The sequence below is a fragment of the Myotis myotis genome, unplaced genomic scaffold, assembly GCF_014108235.1.
Source record: "Myotis myotis isolate mMyoMyo1 unplaced genomic scaffold, mMyoMyo1.p scaffold_m19_p_3, whole genome shotgun sequence".
NCBI lineage: Eukaryota > Metazoa > Chordata > Mammalia > Chiroptera > Vespertilionidae > Myotis > Myotis myotis.
Genome location: NW_023416335.1, coordinates 189,718,899 through 189,732,585, shown reverse-complemented (window position 1 = coordinate 189,732,585; position 13,687 = coordinate 189,718,899). Strand labels below are relative to the sequence as shown.

Below are 13,687 nucleotides of genomic sequence, written 5' to 3'. Positions count from 1 at the left end.
CAAATTACCTGACCTTCATTTTATTTGACCTTCATTTAGTAAAAATATTACTAAACAAGCAAAGGAGGACAATGGAGTCTTATGGCAGTATTTGCTTATAAGATCAGTATTAAGATAAGCCTCACCATGCGTCAGTTGCATTTTATAAGAAATTCAAATTCCTACAGTTTTGCATAATTCAATGCTGATTTTCCCCTTGAGGGAAAATGAGTAATTGCTTTACAGAGCGTATATATCTACAACTTTGTAGCATATTTCTGTGTAGATGCCACTCTTTATTTTCTTAGCGTTATCTATAATAATAAAAGGGTAATATGCTAATTAGACCAGACATCATTCCGGATGCCATTCCGGACATCCTTCTGGATGAAGCCAGGGCCAGAGGGAAGCCCAGGACCCGGGTGCCAGAGGGAAGCTGGTGCCAGCAGCCAGGGGAAGGAAGGCCTATTCTTATATGAGTTTTGTGCATCGAGTCTGTAGTCTTAATAATAAAGAGCTAATATGCTAATTAGACTGAACAGCTGGACGACCTTCTGGACGACCTTCAGATGAAGGCAGGGCTGTGAGGGCTGGCCGAGGCTGCGAGGGGCTGCAAGGGCCGGCCAGGGCTATGAGGGCTGAGTTCCTTGCACGAATTTCATGCATCGGGCCTCTAGTCAATAAATAAAAAATGTTGTAATGCAAAAAAAAGTATTCTTTTCTAAACAAATTTATTTATTTATTTATTTATTAAATATATTTTATTGATTTTTTACAGAGAAGAAGGGAGAGGGATAGAGAGTTAGAAACATCGATGAGAGAGAAACATCGATCAGCTGCCTCCTGCATATCTCCTACTGGGGATGTGCTCACAACCCAGGTACATGCCCTTGACCGGAATCGAACCTGGGACCTTTCAGTCCGCAGGCCAACGCTCTATCCACTGAGCCAAACCGGTTTCAGCCTAAACAAATTTAAAGAAAACAAAGTAAATAAAATAAAATTATAGAATCTACTTTTATAACCTTAAAGAATAATTTAAAAGTGGAAGTAAAACACAAACCAAACCACTTCTATTCTTGAAATATACATTATATTTAGGTGAAACAGAAAACTTAAATTTACCCATGATTCTGAAAATAAAATAGTCTGAATAGACATGTAAAAACTAATGTGCTATAGTTGGCATAATAACTGGAAGATATTTTAGATACATACAAGAATGAGTATTGAAAATAAATTAAGAAATAAACTCAATGAGAAAAAGGAGAAATAAAATAAGCCTAAGAGAAGAAATAAGAATTAACTTAAAAAATAAAAGTAATATTAAATGGATGAGAAGAAAGTACTGATAAATTCAGAATTAACAATAACTTAACAATACAATAAAATTGACCAAAGTCTTTAAAAATTTTTTTTTATTTTTATTTTTTTTTTGTCTTTTATGTTTTTTTTTTATTGCTTTAAGTATTACAAAGGGTATTACATATGTGTCTTTTTTTTTCCCCACCCTTGACAATCCCCTGGTCTCCCCTACCCCCCAGTGTCTTATGTCCATTCTTTTAAAATTCTTAAATTACAAAAGAAAACAAGAAAAGTATTTAAAAAAAGAAGACATTTTTTCTACACTCTAAAAAAACTGAAATCAGTTTATACAGATATGAAATACAAAATGACTTATGTAAAAAATGACATTAAAATATATTAAATATATGTCAAAGTACTTAAAATCTAAGTAAAAATTATCATATTTAACAGAGCATTGATTCTTCCCCAAAGTTGCTGGATATAACTTGTTTCATAAAAGATTTGTTCAAAAAAAAGATTTGTTTAATATGACAATTTATACAAAATGTTGAAAAGAAATTTGCAGTTTCCTGATAATGTATATATCTATGTATCATGAATCATTAAATGTAAAGGTAATAAAGTGGAATAAGTGAGGAATATACAGGTTGTTTCTTGATTCTGAGAAACTGCTAACAAATTTTTATAAATTTATTCTTACAATTGGAAAACTGATATGCATAATTTTAGTCAATATATGTCTGTCGTGTATACTTTATTACATTTTTATTAAAATTTTCCAAAGAAATAGAACTGATATACTATTTATATCATTTGTTGCTGGCAAAACCTCTTATAATTAGATAATCCACTTAATTTTTTTATTGTTGACTCTATTATAGATGCCCCTTATTTTCTCCCCCTTTGTCTCCCTCCACCCCCATGTAGGCCTTGACTGCATTATTTTTATTTTTATAAATATGCTAAATATACACATATCTATATACATGTAACTAACATTAAATAAGCATAAAAAAGAGCCTATTTCAAATAAACATTTTAAAATATTTGATATTACACATTACAAAAGAACCCCAAAGAAGGGTGAAATACAATACAAAAATAGTAACAGGAAAGATATCACACTTTTCATGGCTCTTATATGGACCTTGAGGCAAGGACCTCTGAATCCCATTGCACTGTGCTTCATATTCTTGAGATGTTTCCATAGGGAGAAGGTGAACAGGATAAAAAAAAAAAATATGGAAAAAGGTATGAGAGCTCCAAGAGTGAGCACAATCAGTTTAGAAATGTTTTTAGTGTTGCTCCTTTTAGAACTCAAAATCCTATTTCTTTCACATGGATGTATCTGGATATTAATATACATACTTATTATAGTACTAGAGACCTGGTGCACGGATTTGTGCACAAGTAGGGTCTCTCACCCTGGTCTGCGCCCTCTGGCAACCCAGGACCCCTGGGGGGTGTAATAGTGTGCTAAGCAGTAGGCAGCTGGGGAGGAGGCCGAGCCTGGCAGGGCGCTGCACCAATCACGCTCATCCAGCCCGCTGCGCCTACCTCCACTGCCGACATGGAGGGAGAGGCTCGTGCTGCCACAGCTGCACTCACCATGAGCCCATCAGCCAGCTGAGCAGCGCGCCCACTGTGGGAGCACACTGACCACCAGGGGGCAGCTCCTACATTGAGCGTCTGCCCCCTGGTGGTCAGTGCACATCATAGTGACCGGTCAAATGGTCATTTGATCACTTAGGCTTTTATATATATACTAGGGGGGGGGTGTCCCTCAGCCCCACTTGTGCCCTCTCACAGTCTGGGACCCCTCAGGAGATAACGACCTGCTGGCTTAGGCCCGCCTCCGGGTGGCAGAGGGCAGGCCCAATCCCTAGGTGCAGCCCCTGGTCGAGCTTAGAGTAGGGCCGATTGGGGAGTTGGGGCGCCTCCCCCTGTCATACACAGAGCAGAGCAGATCGGAAGGTTGCGATGCCACCCCCAGTCACACTCAGGGGAGGGGGGCTTGGGGTGCCACCCCCTGTCACACTCAAGGCAGGGTCGATGGGGAGGTTGCAGCGCCACCCCCTGTCATGCACAGAGCAGGGCAGATCAGGAGGTTGTGGCACCACCCCTGTCACATACAGAGCCGGCAGATCAGGGGGTTGGGGTGCTGCCCCCTGTCACACACAGAGCAGGGCCAATCAGGGGGTTGGGGCGCCTTCCCCTGTCACGAACAGAGCAGGGCGGATAGGGAGGTTGTGGCCCCACCCCCTGTCACACATAGAGCCACAGGGCGATCAGGGGGGGTTGGTGCTTCCCTCTGTCACGCCGCTCCAGGGGCCAGGAGGCCTCACAGCTCCGCCGATACCAGTGCTAGGAGGCATCACTGCTCCACTGATCCTGGTGCTGGGAGGCCTCGCTTCTCCACTGATCCCGGTGCTGGGAGGCATATTACCCTTTTACTATATAGGATAGAGGCCTGGTGCACGGGTGGGGGCCAGCTGGTTTGCCCTGAAGGGTGTCCCGGATCAGGGTGGAGTTCCCGCTTGGGTGCCTGGCCAACCTGGATGAGGGGATGATGGCTGTTTGCAGCTGGTCACACCCCCTTCAGGGTGGGGGTCCCCACTGGGATGCCTGGCCAGTCTGGGTGAGGGGCTGAGGGCTGTTTTCAGGCTGGCGGGTGACTGAAGCTCCCAACCTCTACTTTTTTTTCTGTTTTTTGTGTTTTTTTTATTCTGGGATTTATTTACCTTCTATGGCTGTCACTGGAACTGAGAGCCAGCTTTAGCTCTGAGGCTCGGCTCCAGCTCTGAGACCTTGGCTGCTGAAAGCAAGTATCTTGGTTTGTTTGGCTTCTATAATTGAAACATTGTTGCCATCATTGCTGCTCTAAACTCTGAGGCAGAAGCTGGCTGAAAGCAGGTTTATGGAGCTTATTTAGCTTCTATAATTGCAACAATGTTTCTTAGACTGCAGCTCAGAGGCCGGCAGTGGCAGGCGGGGAACGTTGGCTTCCTCCATCACTGGAGCAAGCAAGCCTCCTGTTCGCTTCAGCTGCTTGGCTGCCGGCCGCCATCTTGGTTGGCAGTTAATTTGCATATCGCCCTGATTAGCCAATGGGAAGGGTAGTGAAGTTACGGTTAATTACCATGTTTGTCTATTATTAGATAGGACTAGAGGCCTGGTGCACAAACATTTGTTCACTCAGGGGCGAGGGGGCATCCCTCCACCCAGCCTGTGCCCTCCGCAGTCTGGGACCCCTCAGGGGATGACCACCTGCTGGCTTAGGCCCGCTCCCCAGGGGATTGGGCCTAAGATGGCAATAAGACATCCCTCTGGCAGCCCGGCAGCCCTCGGGGGATGTCCACTTGCCAGTGGGGAGGAGGCCTAAACTGCAGTGGGACATTCTTAGCGCTCCTGAGGAAGCAGGAGAGGCTCCCACCACCACCGCTGTACTTGCAGCCATCAGCCTGGCTTGTGGCTGAGCAGAGCTCCTCCCATGTGAGAGTGACCTGACCACCAGAGGGCAGCTCCTGCATTGAGAGTCTGCCCCCTGGTGGTCAGTGTGTGTCATAGTGACCAGTCATTCCCAGTCTTTCTGCTGTTAGAGTCAGTTTGCATATTACCCTTTTACTATATAGGATAGAGGCCTGGTGCATGGGTGGGGGCTGACTGGTTTGCCCTGAAGGGTGTCCCGGATCAGGGTAGGGGTCCCACTTGGGTGCCTGGCCAGCCTGGATGAGGGGATGATGGCTGTTTGCAGCTGGTCACACCCCCTTCTGCGTGAGTGTCCCCACTGGGGTGCCTGGCCAGTCAGGGTGAGGGGCTGAGGGCCGTTTTCAGGCTGGCAGGTGACTGAAGCTCCCAACCTCTCCTTTTTTTCTTTTTTTTTTTTTATTCTGGGATTTATTTACCTTCTATGGCTGTCACTGGAGCTGAGAGCCCGCTTTAGCTTTGAGGCTTGGCTCCAGCTCTGAGACCTCGGCTGCTGAAAGCAGGTATCTGGGTTTGTTTGGGTTCTATAATTGTAACACTGTTGCGGTCCTGCTCGCTCCAGCTCTGATGGCTGAAAGCAGGTTTCTAGGGATTGTTTAACTTCTATAATTGCAACATAGTTGCTTAGAATGCAAGCTCAGAGGCCAGCAGTGGCAGGCGGGGAACCTTGGCTTCCTCCTTCACTGGAGCAAGCAAGCCTCCTGTTCGCTTCAGCTGCTTGGCTGCTGGCCGCCATCTTGGTTGGCAGTTAATTTGCATATCTTCTGATTAGCCAATGGAAGGGGTCTTGAAGTTATGGTTAATTACCATGTTTCTCTACTATTAGATAGGATAGGATAGAAGATTTAAAGATAAGAACACTAATGCTCCCAGCAACATTACCAGAACTACCATTTCAACCTACGCTTCAGGCAAAGAAAAACAGGATTTGAGAAACTGGCTATCTTGAGAAATAAAAGAGGCTGAGGCCTGTGGCAAACCAGTCACTAAAATGATTGGCCACAACCGCAAGAATAATAAATACAACTTCCATTATATTCATCTGTGAAGATGGATAAATATCCTTTGCAAACTAACTCATCATTATTACCCAAATCAGACAAAGTCTGGAGAGCGCCAAAGCAGTGAGGATTCAATCAACTGAAAAGATCTTTTGTTTCTTGAATCAGTCAATACAGTTCACAGTATTATGAACCCATTCCCCAAAATACCAATGACAAATTCTGTGTTTACTGAAATGGTGAAGAAGCAATGCGAGGCACTCACCATGTCTTCAAAGAGAGAGCTTTGATGTCTAATTGGAATGTTGATAATTTCTTGATTTACCACATTGAAATAGTATGTATACTTGTTTTTTGGATGTGCAATTAATTTCTTTTTAAAAATTGCAGGCTCAATAGTAAGTCAGAAAGCACTCAGGTAGGCTAACGGGCAGGCACATAACTCTCCTTATAAAAATAATTTTCTCCCAGAGATTTAGCTGCACTCTAATCCAGGTACTCTATGTTCTCAACATAAAATGAAATTTCTCATACTTGATGGTAGGAAAAAACCCTGAGCTCTCATTTGCTAACATGCAAATAAAGACATATTCTCTTTCATTATTTTGAAAGCTTGCCTTTGTTTAACCTCTACCCAATTTGTTAACCAATTTCAGTTGTTATCAATACCATTAAAAAATTCAATGCCTGGAACTCTAACATACAGCAAACACCTACATTAGTAGTTGGAGTTTGGGGAGCACTAAGATCATCACTACTGAGGTGTGATGAAGAAAGACTGATGGGACATTTCCGTAGTTTATCCAAGGCTTTTGATATCCAAAGCATTCAAGTTTCCTGGGTGAAACCAGCAAAGTCACAACTGCTGAGTGCTAGATGCTGATAATTTATATTTATTTATCAATTCATCATTTGCACGTTCCCAAACACACATTGCTTGTAGAATACCTCATGGGGTTATTGTCCTGGAATGACTGTCTTCTTTGTCAATAAGAAAATGAGGCTCAGAGAATCCAAAATCATATGGATTCAAAACCTCTTGTTTTGCTCTCTAATAATTCAGACTTTCATTCATATTTATTGAACTTCTCTTGGTGTTAAAAATCATACTATACATCAAGATATTTTAAAAATATGACTACTCTTGATATTTTTCACTGAACTGTAAACATTTGGCCAACTTTGGAAACTACAGACAGGGCTTGTGAGAAATGATAGAACTTTATCCTTATCCAACAAAACAGCCTCTGAGTTAAAGCCAGATATTGGCAATATTGAGAGGCTCATCTGCAGAGCACGAATTGTCCTCACTTATGCCTCACCCCCACTCATTAATACACATTCCACTGCAGTCAGTGAGGGCTTTTAGGTTTTATTCAGCTTGTTCTTACATCTTCCCAAAGTATTCTATTATGTCTGTATGCCATGATTTATTTGTCCATTTTATAAATAATGGGCATTTATATGACTCCTCAGTTTCAGCCATTACAAACAGTAGTAATATGCACATTTTTGCATATATATTATGTTACACTTGTATGAAAAATTCTCTAGTATAAAAACCAGTACAATAAATGGGTCTTAGCATATGAATCTTCACCTTAAATTCATAATGCCATACTCTTGTACAAAGTTGTTTTACAAATCATAATCCAAGAACTACAACATGAAAATTGCCATTTCTACAGACCCTTTCCAACATTAGAAGCATCACACTAATATTTATATTTATATTAGTATTTATATAAATTATTATTACACTTAACATTTACAATTCTTTTTATATTATCCTAATTTCAAACTTATCTTTAGATTGAAAATTTTGTGCTTCTTTTCCCCTTTAGGTAACTGTAATTCTATATATGGTTATTCATATTGCATTGTATATTGTTTATACATTTATCAACATTTCATTATAGACTTTTATAACCATACTTCATCAAGTCTCAAATACTCTACTGTTACCAGAACTGTTAATACACTGGAGACATATCCTTTAGGCAAATATTATGTCATAACACATTAAGAAAATATAATTACTTAAAAGGCATGTTGTAGAGAAATTTTAGTGCTGTTTAAAAAACCTGATATAAAGAAATGCTGAAGGCTTTCTATTAAGTTATTTTCCCATAGAATGCACAAAGTTATTTCAAATTCTGTTTATAAAGTTAAAGTTGTGCTTTTCTCAGAGAATTTAATTGCCTGAGTAGTCTCAAGGCGATCTGTCTTAGCTTGATGTTTCCCAAAATTATAATAAATGAGTGGCCTGAGGGAAAGGTAATCAAAATCATCATGACAAACATCTTGACCTGATATGTCTGTAAATTAGTGAAGATCCAACTTGCTGATAGAATAGAAATAATGTGAATGATGAAGAGCAGGAGGAAGGCTGTCACCATTTTCATGGCCCTTCTATGGGCCTCTGTGCTTGAGCCCGTCAGGTTGAGCTGAAAATTCTTGGTGTGTCTCACCAAGGACAGAAATAAAAGAAGCAAAGAGATCAGGGACAGGATAAAGGGGATAATGTAGGTCAAAGTAAGAAGAAGAAGACTTTTGAGATAGAACATTTCATCTACCTCTAACTGCAAAGTCATATTTATTTCATGTAGCCTGTAGGTACTCAACCAAAATTCACTCTTAGCATCATGCATTAAGATATTGAGAGACAGTAGGAAGAGAGACCCAAGGAAAAGCAGAAGAACCACCCTGTTGACTCTCCACTTCAGCCACATGAAAAAGGAGTGGGAGAAATTGGCTATCTTAAGGAAGTAGAAAATGCTGAGGGAGGTGGCAAACCAGATAGTCAGTTGATTAGTTAGTGCCCAAAGAATAGTAACCACCTTTGCTAGTTTACCAGTAGCATACAGATGTAGAGCTAGCCCTATTATAAATGAATCCAATAGAGTTAGCAACAGTTGAATGATTCTGGTCATAGCCAAGCTGGTCAGGATGAAATCAACTGAAGAAACTTTCCCAGTCTTGGCCCATTCGATGCAGTTCACCAGTCCGATGAATCCATTTCCTAGCACTCCTAAGATGAATATTCCTGTTGCCACAACTAGAATGGAGATCTTTATTACAACGGACATCGTTGTAAGAATGTTTCCAATGTTGAGCCTCAATAAAAGCTTTATAGTGAAACAGTTGCAGATGGACATCCATTTATGATGCTTTCCATAAATATTTTCATCATAATTTCAGAAAGTACAACCAAAATTCTGTTTTGAGATGTAGTTCCAGAGACCTTCACAAAAGAATAGTGCATTTTATTTGTACTGTAATTCCAGTGCTAAACCGAACAGTTCTGTTAAGACACACACATTTCATGAATACCTATAGTATTCCTTACAGTCAGCCACTATATAAACACAAATGTTGTCCACTTATCTTGACACCAGCTGCAAATTTTCATTTGTGCCACTGATTAAATGGTGAAGTAAACTAAACATGCAAATCTGAGAGGGATTATTTTACACCAGTGTGTATTTTATCTCCTTGGAACATACGCCTAAATGCAAATATTTTAAATTTTGAATAGTAATTGCTGGGAGGAAAAACCTTTACATAACCCTGTTGTTATTTGTCACTTATCAATAAGATCCTCAGATATCAAGTATATTTGTTGATGCAATTCAATTTACATAAATAATTTATTATAATTATTTCTAGTTCAAAGACCACACCCAATCCTAGAACAAATAACTAAAAATAACCCCAGAGAAATATTATAGAAGCTAAATCAGAACTTACCAGCAAAGTATACCAGGAATATATACACAAGGCAGCTACAAATGCTATAATGCAAATCAATGATAGTTTTATGAAGACAGAAATATTTAGTGGGAACTTGAATTATTTAGAATTTATGAAGAAATACAGAAACAAATTCAAGACTAATGTAAAGGCATGTAGAATTATCAGTGACATGAACAAGTATGACTCCTTTCTAAACAGAGGATATTTTTGTTTTACAATACTTTATTGGCTTTTCCATTGAAAGGTTTCTAAGTGCTCTCCATGTCCTAAATGTAATGTCTTCATCTTTCTGGGCAATAGAGTGACTATGTATTTCAGACTCCCTTACAGATGGTGTGGCAAAGTGAATAATGTTGATCAATGATTTGTGAGTGACAATTAAGTCACCAGAGCACCATTTATAGGCCCACCTCCCAAATATCCCACACACATGATCCCCCATATATCCACCTTCTCCCTGCTGTCTGGAATGGCCATGATTCCAAGGCAATCTTGGAAGCCACATGTTTAACATGTCATACTTGTAATCAGCCTTCTTCACTGGATAACAGCATGGAGGAGGCTCCTCAGACATATCAGTACTGTTTAAAAAGCAGTAGGAAATTTAGATTATGTATGAGTCACTGTATGTTTTGGAGCCTATTGGTGACAGCTATTCATTCACCCAGTCTAAGGCAGTAATTGGAATTGAGCACATGAATATTAGTTAAGAAGCACTTGAATGGTGAAGAAACAGAACCAGGAAATCTATGCCATCTGCTGATTTTGTGATGGGTTCGATTTCATTGGTTTTCCAGATCTAATGAGGTTTATTTATGTACTTATTCAATATTTAGAACATCATTTCCTCCAACTATCCCATGGGCTGGGTTTTATGTACTGGGGACTTTGCAGGAAACAGGAAAGACATCATCCCACATTATAATTTTTATATTCTGCGGGGGCAGGCAGGCAATACAATACAAAACAAATGAACAAATTAGATCTATGAAAGATATACATTAAGGTATAGATAATATTGTGAAAATTTCATATTACTAAACTTTTAGTTGTTAAACAAGGTTATACATTTCATTATTATTATGGAAATTGCTACCAAAGTTCCATCAACACACTTTCAGTTTCATCATTTTCCACAAGATTATAATAAAAAGAGATCTTGAAGACATTTTTAATAATTATTACATAGACATCATAGATAGCAATTTTCATGTGTGCATAAAGGTCATTGACTTATGTAGTACAATTAAATACTACACTTATTGTCAGCATATACTTAAGATCAGAAAATTTTGACTCCTTTTCTGTGAAATTTAAAGGGAATATTTACCTAGCAAGATGGAGAAGATGATTGACAGTTCAGAGACCCAAACATGGTTTAGGTAAACTAAATAAATTGACATTAGTTTCCTATTTAGCTGTTTTTGTGGTTGTTCATTTTAACTGAAGATATTTTTCCATTGATTTTTAGTAAGTTTGGAAGGATGGAAGGAGACAGAGAGTGAGAAACATTGATTTGAGAGGGACACATCAATTGGTTGCCTCCCGCATACACCCGGACCCAAGCAAGGCCAGGGAATGAGCCTGCAACCGAGGTACCAGCCTGCAACCTAGGTACGTGCCCTTGGTATCAGCATGCAATAAATGGTGCTGTCTCTCCAGTAACCAGGATTCACAAGTGCAGGAATCAAGGGGTGAAAATGTGTCACCACTCACTATGGCCCCTAGTAACCCAGTAGCAAAATTTGTTTCCTCTTCCTATGACCTTATGTTCTGCTGGCCTGGAAGTCATTGTACAAAGTGAGGAGCTGTTCTACCAGGAGATACAACAAAGATTTTATCAAACTGGAAATAAGACTGCCATCCAGCCATTTTGTACTCCTTAGGCCTCTGAATCAACAGTAAAGAAGGGAGATACTGTGCTGTCTGGGGTATTTGACCTTGGTTACCAAGGGGAAATTGAAACCATGCCCTTAGGGGTCCTAGGATTCATATTGGAAACAATCTTTGGTTTGTTTTCTATAAATCATCCTCTATGGGGAAACTAAATAAAACACATAACAGCAAACACTTCAAGAAAGCATTTTCATTTTTATTAGTGTCAATAAGGAAATGTATCCACACCCTTCTCTTCTCAAACTTTGGTCACAAAATAGATATATTCATGAACTAGTCACTCCCCAGTAATTTGAAAGAAACTGGTCATGGATGTCTCATGGTGACATTTTCGTTGATGGCAGCCTGTCCATTGCTTTGCCTTTACCACAGGCTTTCATTATAGGGAAAGTTAAGGAGCAGAATTTGATTACAAAATATATTGAAGAACGCAGCCACTGCCTAGGAGGAGGGCACCACAGCGATGCTCTCCCATCCCCCACCCCACTCCTCCACACACACACATCTCATTTTCTCTTCTGCCCTCGCCCTGGTGCCCACAGAGGATGAGGGTCCACCACCTTTGCCAGAGGCAGGAGCTCCTGGCTGCTCATGCTCTTGGCCCCCTGAGGTGGAGTAAAGTACAACCTGGGCCGCTTGAGGGTCCCCTTCTAGGAGGAGGATGAGGAGTTGGAAGAGGATGAGGAGCTGGAGGAAAAAGAAAAGGAAGAGGAGGAAGAGGTAGAAATGAGCCACTTCTCGCTGAGGCTGGAGGGGCATGGGCCACATCAAAGGTTAAGAAAGAGCACTTAAGAGCAGATTAATCCCTCTGACGTGACGCCATACATCTTGTGTTCCATTTGCAAAGGTTACTTAACAGATGCAACTACAAATACAGAAGGTCTTAGTACATGTTGAAAAAGCTGCATTATAAGACATTTTTAATATAGCAACAGATGTCCAAAATGCAGCACAGTAGTTCATCAGACACAACCTCTTTATAACCTAAGGTTGGGCCAACAGTTACAAGACATAGTGTACAAATTAGTAATCAATCTAGAAGAAAGAGGAAAAAAGCAAATGCATGAGTTTTTAAAGAAAGAGCTATAGAAGTTCCTCAACCTGCTTTTCTACAACCAGTCCCTTCAAGCAAAGGAAGATCTAAGAAAGCCTTAGAATCGGTGTTTCAGATTCCACCTGACCTTAATATGTCTTTATTACTAAAATTCATTGGTGCTAATGAAGGCACGGGATACTTTAAGTGATTGGAAAATAAGTTTCTCCAAGTTTCTGGAAAAGCTCCTGGGACTGACCAGCTGACCATGAGCTATAGATGCATAGATTATTCTGACACACGTTTTTGTGAAAGAGAAGGCTAAGGGGCTATTTGGCTTTAGGGACTAAGCAGCCTTGATTGCCTGACTCGCTTAGGCCTTTATTGTAACAACAGCTTGAACTAAAATTCACTATTAGATACAATCAGCAGGGTAAGCATCCCTGAGAAAACACATGTGTCTGTAGTGTCCCTTAAGGAAGGGCATGTCTAAGTAAACTCCCAGGGGCTCAGACTTGTTTGGAAATGTCAAGGCAGGAGCAGGTGCCTTCAGCAACTCCTGTCCCATGCCTCCCCACAAAAAGCAACTATTGAGCATGTAGAAAACTTTCTGAGAAGGAAAATGGATCTTGACCTAGTTTGTCAGGTAGAAATCATTTCTGACCATCACTTGTTGGAGCAATACAAACTCTAAGGGAATTTCCACATGCAAAGGTGATGCAGCAATGCAGGCTAATTGGACTAGAGCAGACCTGATGGTCCATGGGCCTAACATAGACGGTCTTTACTCATTCACTCTGGTCTTGTGTTTTCTCCTCTGAAAATTCCTTGAAGATTCTGAAAGTATCAGGAGGGAGGAGAAAAACAAAATAAAGTGGCTTCTCAACATTATTTTGCATCTCACTAAAGGATGCATCTCACCAAGAATATATTTGCCAAATGTAATTGCTGCCATTTTGTGCTAAGACAGAATATCTATTTTCAGCACCAAGCGACGTATTTATAAGTACGACTTGGAATGACAGAATGCATCTGTTTTACTAGCGACTATGTACAGAAAGCAGAGATACCTCAGGAGGGAAATTTCAAAGTACTGAATTTTTAAAGTTCTTGTGATTTCAAATACTTTGATAATGATTTTGCTTCCTAATCTTTGATGTGAATCAGTAACTACTTTCTTCATCGAGCCATAGCCTATTTAGTTGGAGGTGTGGATTCACTCTTTGGG

General features: G+C 40.3%; 1 pseudogene; it reads left to right on the top strand.

The window, feature by feature from the left end:
• The first annotated feature begins 10,082 nt into the window (after positions 1-10,082).
• Positions 10,083-13,291, top strand: LOC118650723 (annotated as a pseudogene).
• Positions 13,292-13,687: the final 396 nt, after the last annotated feature.